This window comes from Arachis stenosperma, chromosome 3 (genome assembly GCF_014773155.1).
Source record: "Arachis stenosperma cultivar V10309 chromosome 3, arast.V10309.gnm1.PFL2, whole genome shotgun sequence".
NCBI classification, from domain to species: domain Eukaryota; kingdom Viridiplantae; phylum Streptophyta; class Magnoliopsida; order Fabales; family Fabaceae; genus Arachis; species Arachis stenosperma.
In genome coordinates this window covers 135,957,541-135,972,635 of record NC_080379.1, presented here as the reverse complement: position 1 = coordinate 135,972,635, position 15,095 = coordinate 135,957,541, and the positions used below count along the sequence as shown (strand labels likewise).

The 15,095-nt window shown below is 34.2% G+C and overlaps 2 long non-coding RNA genes across 12 annotated transcripts; one reads left to right on the top strand and one right to left on the bottom strand.

Annotated features, from left to right (window-relative positions):
• Window positions 1–1,215: 1,215 nt before the first annotated feature.
• LOC130968583 (uncharacterized) lies at window positions 1,216–6,897 on the bottom strand. The gene is made up of 2 exons (XR_009081706.1): window positions 5,873–6,897; window positions 1,216–5,792 (listed from the first exon to the last, which is right to left on the bottom strand). It is a non-coding gene; the product is annotated as an uncharacterized LOC130968583 (long non-coding RNA).
• Window positions 6,898–7,448: 551 nt separating this feature from the next.
• On the top strand, window positions 7,449–13,062 carry LOC130968581 (uncharacterized). 11 transcript variants are annotated; one of them, XR_009081705.1, is made up of 9 exons: window positions 7,449–7,922; window positions 8,070–8,158; window positions 8,315–8,381; window positions 8,482–8,536; window positions 9,076–9,743; window positions 9,846–9,947; window positions 10,269–10,411; window positions 11,353–11,442; window positions 11,915–13,062. It is a non-coding gene; the product is annotated as an uncharacterized LOC130968581 (long non-coding RNA). The 11 variants fall into 11 exon arrangements; XR_009081702.1 differs by having other exon boundaries at window positions 10,269–11,442; window positions 11,915–12,057; window positions 12,156–13,062; XR_009081703.1 differs by having other exon boundaries at window positions 7,449–7,789; window positions 7,882–7,922; window positions 10,269–13,062.
• Window positions 13,063–15,095: the final 2,033 nt, after the last annotated feature.

Here is a 15,095-nt window from a genome sequence, read left to right as displayed (position 1 = left end):
GAGGTGGTTCTTGATGATGATCATGATAGGATTGTGGTGGTTCTAAAGGTTCTTGCTCATAATGGTCATAAGGATGTGGTACGGATGATTGATCATGGGATGGACAGGGGTCATAGGAAGGTATTTGGTCAAAAGGATCTTGTGAGTATGGTTGAGGATTATGTCGAGGGAACGGTTGGTGACATGTACAAGAACTACCACGTCTCTTAGATTGATATGCATTAGGAGTGGTGTTATACCTATATGAGACCGGAGGATGTTGTTGCCATAAAGGTTGTCCATAAGCTTGTGGCTCCTCCCAACCTTGACTGTTCCATCCTTGATGCATATTGGCATTGAAGTTCACATTTCCTACAACACAATTAGGACCCAACTCATAGCCAAGAGGGTGAGAATTCATAGTGAAAGCAAAATAAAACTAACAAAGTCCTAAAAACTAGCAAAGGCTAACAAGCAAAAGACAAACATATTCACAATATTCACATATGTACAATAACCAATAACAAGGCACACAATTGCAAGTCCCCAACAACGGCGCCATTTTGATGAACGGACTCTTGTGTGGTATAGAATTTCACAATAAATTCTTGTTGCAAGTATAGTTTTTAAACCAACAAAGAATTCTTTCATACAAACATTTGGTTGTCACAAGTAACAAACCCCTAAAATTAATAACCGAAGTATTTAAACCTCGGGTCGTCTTCTCAAGGAATTGTAGGGTAGTGTTCTTCTTATTGGTTATGCGTTGTATATTTTGGGGTTTTGAATGAGATTTAAGAAAGTAAATGGCAATGAAAATCTAATGATAAAGCGGTCTTGAAAAAGTTTGGTGGTCAAGGATCTTTATCCTTATTACTAAACTCATTATGATAATTGCAATGATCAATTTCATTAAGTCATTCTCTAACTAGTAAAGGAGAGTCATATGAGCTATATCAATCCAAGTCTATAGGTCCTAACTATTCACTAATAGAATTAATGAAAGCTAGAGTCAATGGCTACCAATCATTAATCACTTAGGCATTGGTAACTCAAGAGTTTCTAAATTACCATCTCAAGCCAAGAGCACAAAAGTCTACTCTAACATCCTTCCAAGCATTTTATCAAACACTTGGAAGGCATAAAAGGAAAACATGGTAAATTGACAACAAGAATGAATTCTAACAATAATTAAATGCAAGATATTAACAACAACAATCAAAGAAAACACAATTAACAAGAATTACCTCAAATTGCATTAAAAGGAAATAAGAAGAACAAGAATAGATCACTTACAAAGCATGGAAGCAAAATAGAAGGAATTGCAACAAGAGAATAGAAGAACAAGATATAGAAACATAGAATTGAAAGGTAAAAGTAGATGAAAGCAAAGATTAAAACCTAGATCTAAGAAATTCTAACATAAACCTAATCCTAATTCTAGAGAAAAGAGAGAGCTTCTCTCTCTAGAAAACTAACTCTAAAACTAGATCTAAATTGTGTTATGTTCTAAGGTGCCTTCCCCTTCAATCCTTGGTCCTTTTAAGCATTTTGGCGCCAAAGTTGGTTCCAAACTGGGCCCCACAACTCTGTGAAATCGCTGGGCATGTTTTCTCTTTAAAAATCACGTGCTAGCGTCGACGCGTACGCGTCCATGGTGTTTTACGCGATCCACGCATATGAGTCTAGTGCGCGCGCGCGTCCATAGGCGTATCCCAAATCTTTGGTTTTTCATGATTTCTCCACTTTACATGCTTTCTCTTCATTCCTTTGGTCCATTCCTAGCCCTTTTTAATCTGAAATCACTAGCAAACACATCAAGACATCTAGTGGAATCAAAGGAAGATTAAAATTATTAAAAATCAAGGATCCAAAAACATGTTTTCACACTTGAGCACAAATTAGGAAAAAATAATGAAACTATGCTATTTTATTGAATAAATGTGAGAAAAGATTAACAAAATGCTCTAAATTCACCACAAGATAAACCCTAAAAACGGGGTTTATCAGCAACCCACGCGTACGCGTCGCGTTCGCTTTCTGTTTTCCATTTTTTCTCTCTTCTTCTCTCCTTTCTTATTCTTTCCTATTTACTTTCTTTTTCCTTTTCTTCTTCCTTTCTTACTTCCTTCTTCTTCATTTCTTTAACTTCTAATCCTTATTCTCTTTTACTTAATTCATTTGCATATTTTCATTCATTGCATTTTAACTTTCTGCATGTTTTTATTTTCTTTTTTAAGTTTATTATTTTTCCATTAGTGTTAAATGTTCTTATTCAACTGTTGCATCTTTCTGGCATTATTTTGGTGCTTAGTGACTTGTTTTATATTGTTGGGTGATATTATTTATAGGTTAATGCTAATCTTTTATGACACTTGTATTCCTTGTGCATTGATATGAACTTATATTGTCTTTTATGACCCACACTCTCTCTCTCTCTCTCATTGTTGGAATTCTTGCACTGTTGATGTGCCATTTGCTTATATTGTTCTCTCAATTGCATGTTGTAGCTACCATGTAGTTGAGAACCTTATTATCATCTGGCATTAGCATACCTAGACTTTATTTGTTTTCATATCTTTGTTTGTGGGGTTATTCTTCTTCCTTTTTCTCTTCTTTCAGGATGGCCACCAAGAAGAAAAACGGAAGACCTCTGAAGGGGGCAGACAATAAGTCACTCTGCACAATTTTTTGAAGAAACTCCGCAGTTGTAGCAGCCCGTCCACTTGCACATCTTTGCATGCACCGAGGACGGTGCAATCTTTAAGTGTGGGGAGGTCGATACCGACTTCCGTGGGTTAGTTACTTTCTTTTCAACACCAGTATTTAGTTTTCTTTGTTACTGAGTTGTTGCATTGCATGATAGATTGCATGTGTAATTAGTTGCTTGCATTTATGTCTTACTTGGTTGAAGTAATGAATTCTTTTCCAAGAAACTATTTTATAGCATTTTACGAATTTGAATTAAAATTTTTGTTGAACTTGCTTGAAGAAATTTATTTTGGAACATGGTTTAGAGCTCGAACACACAAAACCAGTGAGATTTTGAACCTATTTGATTGGTTGTATTTTATCAACCAATGTTCTATTTTGGTGTGTTTTGTTCTCTCTAAAATTGTGATCTTTGTCTTGCTTGATTCTATATTTTCATTGTTTGATGTATGCATGCACTTATGTGATTGAGGCCTTTGTTTTCCTGAGCTTACATACCCATATGGCCTTACCCTTTCATTATCCTTTGCAAACGAATGCAGGGCCTATTTTACCTGATTCGTTCTTTACTTTAGCACATCATTAACTCTAAGCAGAAAAAATAATGTCCTTAATTTGAATCCTTGGTTAGCTTAGACTAGTGAGAGTGCACATAAATTAAGTGTGGAAAAATTGGGTTTGAAAATATTTGGATTGGGAATTGAGTGTTGTATATTTTTGGTGAATTTGTGAAAAAGATAGTTAAGCACATATTCTTGCATTCAATAACTTAATCATATGCATTGAGAAAAAACAAAAGAAAAGAAAAAAAAAAGAAAAAAAAAAGAAAAGAAGAAAAAGAGCAAATAATAAAAGGGGATAAAATGCCCTAAAGTAAATGGTGATAGCAATGCATATGTATTGTAATCACAATCGGATGCATGAATATGTGGAAAACATAGTTAATGGGTAGTTAGATTTCATATTTTGATTATATGGGTTGTCTTAAGTTAGGTGGGAAGTTTGGGTTAATCAAGGATTCGGATTTTAGTCCCCTTGACCAAATACAATCCTACCTTGACCCTAACCCCATTACAACCCTTAAAAGACCTCTTGATATGCGTATTGTGCATTAAAATTTGTTGATTGGTAGAAGAAGAGCAAGTCTTAGAAAGCAAGATTAGTAGAGAATTGAGAGAATCGAACCTTAAACACTAGAGTGATTAGAGTGTATACACTTCTGGTGAGGGGTCGATGCTCGATTCTTTGTTCCCAGCTTTCACGAGCTTTCTTCTTGCAAGTCTATTTGTACTTCATTTTATGATTTGAATTAGTGGAATCTAGTTTATAATTGTTCTTGGAGAATTTGATTTACTTTTAACAAAGTAGATAGAATCATTTTTGCATGTAGTTGCATTCATATAGATAGGTTGCATTTAAGAAGTCTTACCATTCCTCTTCACTCTTATGGTTCTCTTGAGCTTAGCATGAGGATATGCTAATGTTTAAGTGTGGGGAGATTGATAAACCGCTATATTACAGTTTATTTTATACTGAATTGAGTGGATTTTATCCATTATTCTCACACTTATTCATAGAATTTGCTTGTTTTACATTTTCCTTCCTAATTATGTGCTATGATTGAAAACATGCTTCTTTGGCCTTAAATTTGCAAATTTTAATCCTCTCTTATTACCATTCGATGCCATGATATGTTTGTTAAGTATTTTCAATGTTTATAGGGCAGGAATGACTTAGAGGATGGAAAGGAAGCATGCAAAAATAGAAGGAACATAAGAAAGGAATTGCTATAGTTGCCTTGCAGTTAGGTGGCGTGTACGCGTCGCCCATGCGTGCGCGTCGCAAGATCAGCGTGACCAGTGCAAGAGGCAAGCAACGCGTACGCGTGACCAGGAATTTTTCAACGACGCGTCGCGTGATAGAGCGTCACATGCTGCACTTAACAGAACTCGCTGGGGACGATTTCTAGGCTTCTTTTGACCCAGTTTCATGCCTGAAAATACTGATTAGAGGCTGCAGAGTGAAGCTGGAAGGGGGGATTCATTGATTCATACTTTCATTCATAATTTTTAGGGTTTTAGATGTAGTTTTCTAGAGAGAGAGAGGCTCTCTCCTCTCTCTAGATTTTAGGATTTTTAGTTCAATTTCTCCTTAGGTTCAGAATTCTACCTTGCTTTACTTTAGTTTTCTTCTACTCTCATTTGTTCTGGCAATTTAGTTATTTATTTCCCTTGTTGATTCCTTTGCTTTACTAATTTAGTTTATGAGTTCATGTGTTACTCTCAATTTTCATTAATGCAATTTATGTTTCATGTTTCTTATTGTTCTATTGTTTTGTTATTGTTATTTCCTTGCTTTGGTTAGTCTTAGATTTTGCTATATCTTGTTAGTTTTCTATGTTTTCATTTTATGCCTTCCAAGTGTTTGATAAAATGCTTGGTAGGATTTTAAATTAGATTCTTATGTTCTTAACTTGGATTGATCAATTAGAGACTCTTGAGTTATCAAAATTCTTTTGTTGATTGGTGATTGAAAATTGCTAATTGGCTTAAGTTTCACTAAATCTAATCCTTGATTAGGACTTGTGAACTTAAGTTAGTTTTGCTCACCTGACTTTCCTTCGTTGTTAGAGGTTAACTAAGTGAAAGCAAAAGGCAATTACCATCACAATTGATAACGATAATAAGGATATGACTTCTAATTCTCAATCTTTTCTAAGAGCTTTATTATTTATTAGTTTATTTTCTTACCATTTTTACTTTCTTGTTTCTTATTTCAAAACCCAAAAATATACTTTCCCATAACCAATAATAACTACACTTCCCTGCAATTCCATGAGAGATGACCCGAGATTTAATACTTTGATTAATTTTATTGGGTTTGCTCAAGTGACAAACAATTTAAATATTGATTGAGATTTAATTGTCGGTTTAGAACTATACTTGCAACGTGATATTTTTGTGAAAATCTTTACCAACGGTTTTCCTCTGTCAATCGGACAGAAATATCCCCGATCTCTTTTTGTTGTATATCACAAGCCACGACCTTCTTTCTGGTGGCCCGTAGTATCTTCATAGCAGCAGATTTCGGAGCCATTCTTTCTGTGAAGCAAAAGTAAAGGTACATTAATTACCAACACAAATCACAACCAAAAGTCATAAGCTAAAGGTAAGAAAGCTACCTAGCTTGGACCGAAGCTGGCCGGAGTCCCCTAAGAATTTTTTAGTGTCCAGGTGAGGAGCCCGACCCCAGCACTCTTGAGACAAGTCAACTACACTCTTCTCAAGTTCATCTAAGGCATCTACACTATATTTGGCTATCACAGGTTTCTCTTCCCAGTATAACGAGAAATACGGCTCATCATTCTCATCCAAGAAGAAAGGTCAAGCCTCCTCTACAGCTCAAATTTTGAAGAAATAATTTTTGAAATCATAGAATAACTCGTCAAAAATGGAGAAAACCTTCCTACCCTGAACTGCACGAAAGAAAAGCCAAGCTAACTTTTTTGAACCAAAGGGTTTGGTCAGAATAAAAAGGTAAAAGAAAACCTTGATGGAAGGTCGGACATCAAACTCCCAACATAAAAATTGGTCTATTTTGAGAAAGGCACAAGAATTAGGGTGGAGTTAATAAGGAGCAACGTTGCAAGTTCAAAGGACATTACTCTCAAAGTCAGAAAAGGGAAGCCTAACATTTAGCTTAGTGAAAAAACAGTCATAAGCGTAAAAGAAGGGACATTCCGACCTATCTAGGGGGAAAAGCATACCCTCTCCTCAGGATCAGACACTACTATTTCATAATTTCGCTCATCTTTTCAGTCCTCACAAAGCCTATGGTGCCTACAAAATGTCTCAGCATATTCTTTATCAATCACGGGGGCATGAATATGGACAGAAGAATCTACCCAAGATAGAAAAGAGGAAGAAACTTTTGTTGACATGTCATAAATAATAGATTGAGACATAAAGCTATACCTACAAATACAACAAAGAAATAGTCACAAGAGAACTCAGACACCAATCAAAAGACGTAGAGTAAGTGCAACAAAACACAAAACACAATTTCAAAAGATCTTTTTAAAATAAAAGGGATAGTAATGGCGTCATTCCTGCACTAGCAACAGCAACGCCATTGGAAGACAACACGACTATATTCTACAACAACAAACAGCAATAGTTTCTCAAAATTTTAGAGACACAACCAAAGTTCATAGAGATAGTCCAAAATAACAAAATAGTTTCAAAATCATTTTTAGCAATAAATCGAGCCGTGATGGTTAAAGGAAAAGCAACAGTCTCCATCAAGCAAAAGTCTCCGTCAAAATAGTATTAACCCAAGGTATCATCAAGAACAAACAAATGCAAGTACTCAGAGAAACCGAAAGACAAAAACAAAAAATGGTAGATAAAAGTACTAATCTTGAAGAGATGCGAAATGGGAAGGCACGTCAAGCAGCAAGAAAACTCGCACGCTCCTCTTCAAAGTTCCAAAAAATCTTCAAACAAATCAAGATGGAGAAATCTCGAAGCCAAGAAACGGTTGCAAAGCAAGAATAAGGAAAGAAGAGCAAAGAGTTTTTTATGAAGGAATCAAAGAGAAGCGTTTTTTAGAGATGGAAAAAAGAAGAGAAGAAAATGGCGAGGCTTTTATATGAAATAAGGGGAAAAAAGATATTTTTCACCCTTCTTTAAAGGAGACGATTTTATTTCTAAGATTCTGTACGTACTGGGCTTTAGTTCAACCCTACTATGCATAAGATAGACGCTAATATATGTATATATAAATGGCCCGATTATTTGGACTCAATCATATTGGGTTCTCACCACTTTCTTCGTTTCTTGTCTAATGTTATTTGTCTCCTTCTATGAAGTTCCTTTCTTCTTTTCTTTTTTTTTTTTGGCCACGTATGCAAACTCCGAATTTCGAGCGATGCCGTAGCTTCCCATCGTTCTTGATACTCGTCACTTTGGAAGTCACCGCCGACAGTCATCGCTGCCGCGCATTACCATTGTCGCATTTCGAAACCCTAACGGCTTTCCTACGTACTCTGCCACCTTCCGAACGCAAACGGCGCTCCCGCATGATCGTCACAGCATGCGTTTGGCTTCGTTTTCACATTTATATTGTTGTGTTCTTGATATTCTTTTTTCGGTTTTGGTCTTAATTTTGATACTTTGTTTTGCAATGCAGGTGTCCATTGCTTACAACCATTTTGGAGAGGGAGTGCCAAGGTAATATTTAATGTCACTTTTTTATGTTAAAACCACTTTTATGGGGCTCTCCGCTCTTCCAATCAAGACTTTTGAGTTAAAGAGGTAGAATTATGGAAATGAATTATTTAGTTATAATTAACAAGATATGGATTATGGATGATACAGGTGCAGACACTGGTATTTCCATGGAGATGTATGCTATTAGTGGAAGTGTTAACGCTCAATCAACAGAGAGGTGTACAAACCAATCCGATGTACTGATTCTAACCCCTTTTTTTATTAGTGATATTTGCAAATGTGATTTCTATTTGTATGAAAGAATCTATCTTGTTTTATTTGGCTTGTATAGGTGAATGCTTTTGTCCGTTTGTCCATAAAAATCACTTCACTGTATGATTTGTGAATGGCAGTATGCAGGAATGAAGGTGTTCATGAATTTGAAGCATTAGGAGATTGGGCCTGTTGCAGCAACTTTTGGTAATGTGTTATTTCTTAGTTATTCTGGTGTCTAATGAAGTTTTTGAGTTTTTAGAGCAAAGAAATAAGGTTCTGATTCAAAACTTACCGTATGTTCTAGTTCCTTTGTTCGGTTGGGTGGCTGACTGGCTCTGCGTATAGTGTTACATGAAGAGGTAGAGAACATAATGGATAAACTTTTGCATTTATGATTAAGTGAACTCTCTTCACAAAAATTTCTTGTATGCTTGGAAGTAGAGAATTGTAAGTAAATGGTCAAATTAGTCCCCAAAAGATCACTCATTTTTCAAATTAGTCCCCAAAAGAATTTTTTTAATTAAATTCATCCTTCGAAGATTTTAAGTTAGTCATTTTAGTCCTTACGTCACTTCCGTTGTTAACAGCGTCAAAGTTTGTTGATGTGACACGTTAAGTGACATCACTATACACACCTAGTAGTCCTAATTGGTGACTAACATGTTAAGTTTATGAAATTAGGTCAAATAAACTCCAAATTGAAGGATTCCAATGCCTCATGTTCTCCCCTCAATTAGGTTTTGATTTGATCTAATTTCATAAACTTATCATCTTAATAGTCAATTAAGACTCCTATTTGTGTGTTGTAGTATCATTTAACGTGCCACATTAACAAATTTTGACGTTGAATAAAAGAAATGATAGAAGGACTAACGCGATTAATTTAAAATCTTTGAAGGACGAATTTGATTAAAAAAATCTTTCGGGGACCAATTTGGAGAACGAGTGATCTTTCAAGGACAAATTGGACCATTTACCCAGATAATTGTTTTAATGCTACAGCAATGGACATTGTAAGTTTTTTTGCCAAATAAATCTTCAATGTTAATAATGTTTGGTTTTGTTGCCCTTTCTTTCCTTCTAATTATTTCAACCTGTGTCTATCTGACTTCAAACCATTTTTCTTTTCTATTGAAATGTTTTCATTTTTCAAATCGCAGTTTTTGTGGCACTTATAATTTTGTGTGTCAGAAATGTGTGGAGACAATTTAGAATAACCTGGAGAAGTTGCTTCATACTTCTCATTTCTGAAGAAGCAGTAAACATGATATTGGAGTAGCAATCTAGCATTGCCACTTTCTAGCCCATTTACAACCTGATTATCTTAGTTCTCCTAGAAGCATATTTGCATCTGTGCATTTTCTATATTAAATATAAACTTTTACATTGTATTTTGAGTTCAAAATAGCTATGGGTAGTTCACCTTGCCAATGCAGTGATGTTAACTAACTTTGATTGAACAATTATCGAAGAAGGTGATAGATATGAGGTAATCGCAGAGGATCGCTTGTCAAGGTGTACTTAATGATGCTTGGAATTACGTTTTACTGTCTGGAAAAGTGGAAGGTAAATCTTTTGAGTTAATCTATACCCTATATAGTGTTTTCCCTTAATGGAGGAAGTGAAATTGAAGATACTATTGCAATTTGCGGCTATTGACTTCTGCAGAGCCTGGAATGTCTTCTGCCTAATCCTGGGCTCTAGAAATCTGAATTAGCAAAGAAGAGGCCACAGTACAAACACTTAAAAGACAACTTTCTCTTGAATCCTGTAAGTTAGTTTCTGTGGGAGCTCTGGTGTTTTCATTGTATCGCTGCAATTGTGTTCTTTCTTTAAAAATTATTCTTTAAAATGCGAGCAAGGGGTACTGTTCTGAGGACTGAAAAGATGCATTATTTCTCACTATATTGATATTGATAACCGTCAATGTCAGACTAAAGCTGGAATTGAGTTACATTACATTGATAAGGTGTATGTGAGTCTGTGGCAAAGTTCAATATTTTGCTGAATTAGTATTTTTCAAAATTTTTATTCTTATTTTTTTGCTTTATCTGTTTGGCTCTTTTAATGTTTCTGAGGTTATATAATCAGGAATCACAAGGACAATGTACAACTCAACAGTTCTGACACTGATGATGCCATTTGAGTGTAGAACCTTACTCTAGATCAGAAATACTAGTGGGGAGAATTCGTTGTGTCTTGGGGAGACCAATGCAAGGAATGATTTCTTCCAAGTAAATTGCACATTTCTCTTCTATATGTTGAATTGGGGGGGAATCAATAGATACCTTATTTAGCTGTTTCTTCTCTTTTTCGTTGTTCATCTTCTTTAGAATCCCGATAGAATTTTTATTTTAGTGGAGTTCATCAAATTTTGCTAAGCAAAATACTTGTTTTGTGATCTGCACAAACCCATGTAGCATCCATTCCATTAAACTTGTTTGATGACCCTCTGGTCCATGATGTTTTATCCTTATCATAAGATGCATTGTCTGCTAGTACTTTGGTTTCACCTTTACTGTTGATGTATTCTTAAGTTTCTTGGACTACCGAGGGCAACCTGGGTTGGGACTTGGATTAGGGAGAGCAAGTCAAGATTTCAGGATGTCGTCTTTTGTTGCTTACTGAGGGGACTGTAGATCAGAAATGTTAACAGATGCAATATACATTTCCTTTTACATAAATTGGATATGAAAAATATGTGATTTACTTTATATAATAATCATGTGAATAGATAGCATTGGAGGATTTAAACTCATTTTGCTGTCAGATACTATTCTGCTATACGTTTTGGTCACAAAGGGGTTGGTACTTGGAATTGGAAGTAATGGGGTAGTTTAAGGCAATATAGTGAGGACATTGTCTAGTCCTCGGTTGTATTGAATCTGTTAAATAGATTTATTACTAAATTAACAAATAGTGTTGCTCATTGCTTCATTCTTTTAGTGATTTTCTATATGTTAATATTTGTTTCTTGTCCATTATTTTCTGCTCTTTTTATTTTATTTTTTTCCTCTACTGGTTTATGTATCTCTGCTTGTAAAGTAGCAATGCGGTTAGTTATTACTTATTACACTTCATTGAGTGCACACTACTATTAAAGTATTAGTCAGTTTTTCAGAAAGGTCTAATTTGTTTTTTGTTGGTTCTAATTGCCGGGTCAATCTCCAATTAGGTGGATTACTGTGTTGACTCAAGAATTTAACTTTGCTAACAGCCTTCACATTTGGGACACTCTTTTAAGTGATCTAGAAGGTCCACACAGGTATAATTTTGTATGTTATTTATCTTGTAGTACTATATTGCCATTAGCCATATGATCTGTTGCCACCTCTTTGATGAATATGACTGATATAAATGGAAAGAGCCATAAGATTAGATTTCAGTCCAACTTGCCAAACTAATTAAAGATAAAAATAAGAGAAAAGCCCAAAGTCATACACGCTGAATAAGGGGAGTGAGTAATGCGCTGGAATATATAGGTAATGTTGCATTATTGTTGAGAACTTGGATTTCGGGAAAAGATCCTCTAAAGTGAAAATTTTGGTAGTATGTTCATCATTTGAGTCTTACTCTTTGCTTCAAGAGTCATTAGAGTGTATAACTTCTTACTTTACTAACTTCCTCACTTCAGAAGAGTGACCCTTGAATTTGAATAATCAATCATCAGCTTTGCCATGTACTTATTTTATGCCACAAATATCATAAGCCCTTAGACAAGTGTAATATGTTCCCAGAATTGGAACCACTGATATCAAACTCAACAAACATTGATATGTTTCCTAGCAGACGGGAGTGAGAATCCAAGATGGTTGGTACCGAATCATTTAATGGGCATGCACTGTTTTCATATGGGACCATCACATATTTGGAAAATAGGGTTGGCTTATATCCGTTTATCACTCCATTTTTAATGTCTTTATCAGAAATAAAATTGAATAAATTAGCACTCATCACCATCATATATATTACTTGCAGTCTTCATATTTAAGTTGAAAGGTTATACTGATCGATCAAGCCCTCTTCTATCTCTAAAGATTGCTTGCTTGGAATCGGATCCATGAGCTATCTGCACCATATTTTATATATATCTTCATCCTCTCTTAAATATGAATTTCATATATGCTTTATGGCCTACATTGATATCCTTAATTAATTTTAACTATTTGTATGTTAGAAGTTAGAACCGTTACATTAAGAATATTATTAGCATTATTACTTTAATAGTTTAATGTAGGATTTAATTAGTTCCAATAAAAGTATGCGTGAAGCTAGTTATTTGTGTGATTTTGATCATTTAAGAACAATTGACAATAATGTTATATATGTTAAATTTGTTGAAACTAAGCGTGAGAGATTTGATTTGGAAAAGCTTTCAAATCATTGCTGGAATGGAAGATACTTTCACCATCACCAAAATGATACTTCTCTTCCTTTCCTAAATTCTAAATTGTATTATAACATTTTATGTATGTAACCAAACTTTGAATTCCTTGGTGTTAAATCAACTTTGATAACGAAGTGAAGAGATAAAGTAACTTGTAAGCACAAAAAGATAAGTTAAATTAAATTGTTTAGCATCAAGAAGCACCGACCCAGCACATTTATGTCGCCTAAATTGCACACGTCTTGGTGTTTGGAAAGCATGATAATGTCTATATGTATGTACGCTGTAATTTTCCACGGTAATATTGTTTATACACCCATTTGGCTGTATTTGATGAATTCATGGGGTTGGGACCCTCTCATGGGCCATGGACCGGAACCTACCTGTCCAAACGGAGCAAACAATAATTTGGCAGAAGGTTGAAGAGTAGGTCAGATAGTAGAAAATGCAATAGAAAAAAAATTCGACTCGGGGCATTTTCTCTTTTTAGCGTATGAAGTAAAAAACGAAGATAGAAAAAAAAAAAAAAAAAAAAAACAGGATTAATGGATAATGATGTTGTTACTTTTATTTTTGATAATGTTATTTTATATATGATTTTTTTTGTATTATATGTTTGCATGATTGTAATAAAAAAATTGACAATATCTATTTTAATATGTTAAGATGTTAGGTTGTGCTAGTAAGTTCGGATTCTTTTTATTTTTTAAAAGAGAGCGACTTGAAATGAAAAATATACTGGGTTTAACATTTGGCAAGTCTTTTGGTGTTTATTTTTTTCAAAATCAAAACTTATAAAAGCGCGTTAGTGGCTAATGGCCATGGCCCTAATGCTATGCTTTGTGTATTTATCTTTTTTTTTTAAAAAAAAAACATTACTTAAGTAGAGTAAGTTTTAGGATCTTCTCAATCTATATGCTACATAACTCTTATAGGAAACTTAATTTAAAATTACACTAGGCAAAGCAGAGATAAAGAAGCTGCTGATATAGGACTAAGGAATTCAATGCAGAAATTCCAAAAAAAAAAAAGAGAGGAAAAGTCAGTCGAGAATTTTCTCTTTTATGTGCAATGAAAGGGCATATTTCAATAAAGAAAGACATGTGGGGAGGGTCCTTATTAAGGAAGGCACATGGGGGATTCTTCATGTCAAGGTGAAGGAAGCCTTCCTAAGCATTATTCATCCTACATCGATGTTGATGGAACTTTCATAAAGCACAACCAAAACAAAATGTACCATCTCATATTTTTTAAAGTTATGACCCAACCTGTCTTCTTGCTATACCTTCAATACTTGATACCTAATCAATTAGCTGACTTCAAATATAAAAAATACTATCAGAGGAAAACAAAAATGAAGTGTTAATATATATAATTGAAGACTTTTAATTTTCTCCTTTTTAAAAGAAATAGTGGATGAGAATTGAGTTTTAAGTATTATAATAACTAATATTATTTGGACATCTTACATCTAGTACCTTAGCTTAAATGTTTTTGAAGGCTTCTCAATGTGCATATTGATTCATGATCATGATGAGGTTCCTTGTTCCTTTAAATATACTCCAATCTTTTTAAGAGTGTCTTGCTTGGAAGCACTGTTAGCGAGGGCCCTTCATGCTTAAACAATATCTCCCTTTGTCTCGTTACCCTAACTTTTTAAGAGAATAGACTTCTCCATATGACACTGAAAAAGAATAAAAATAATAATATTAATAAAATTCAAAACAAAAATAAAATCAAACGGTACATCATATTTAATTAATTAAAACATGGTGGCTTTTCATATGGGAAATTCTTTTCAATATTTATACCAAATAAGATGTAATATAGAAACGACTAAAACAAGAACACATGGACATAGACATATTCAAACAGGATCAAATATTAAACTAGCTAAATTTCACTTCACATATGTGTGACAATAATATATATTAGGTAGTAGTGGCTTATTCATATTCAAAGACATAATCTATGAAAAGAAAGGTAGGGTAGAGTAGGGTTGGGGACTTGGGGTGAAGGTTGCTAACTTGTTATGCATGAGGATCAGATGGATTTTTATTAGACACATCACTCTAGCTTTAATAATTGGTTTAGATGGAAAACAACTGTAAGGTGTGGAATTATGGGAGAATTTCTTTCTTTTCTTTTTCTAAAAGCACTTTTGCTTAGTTAGTAACAACCTTACAATTAAACAATTAATAATACTTCATACTTTTTTTCTTTTTTCCGAAATAATATTTAGCAGCATGCCAACATCAATGAGACAAATGTTTATAACAGATTATTTATGCACTAACAAAATGTTGATAAACTTCATAATTTGAAATCTTATTTACCTTGTAGTACTATTTTGCCATTTAGCCATATGATCTATTGCCACCTCTTCGATGAATATGATTATGTTATAAATGGAAAGTGCCATAAAATTAAATTTCAGTTCAACTTGCCAAACTAATTAATCCAACTTTTTTAGAACACTAATAATAATTAAAGGCAAAAATAATAAAAAAAAAAACCGCAAAGTCATCCGT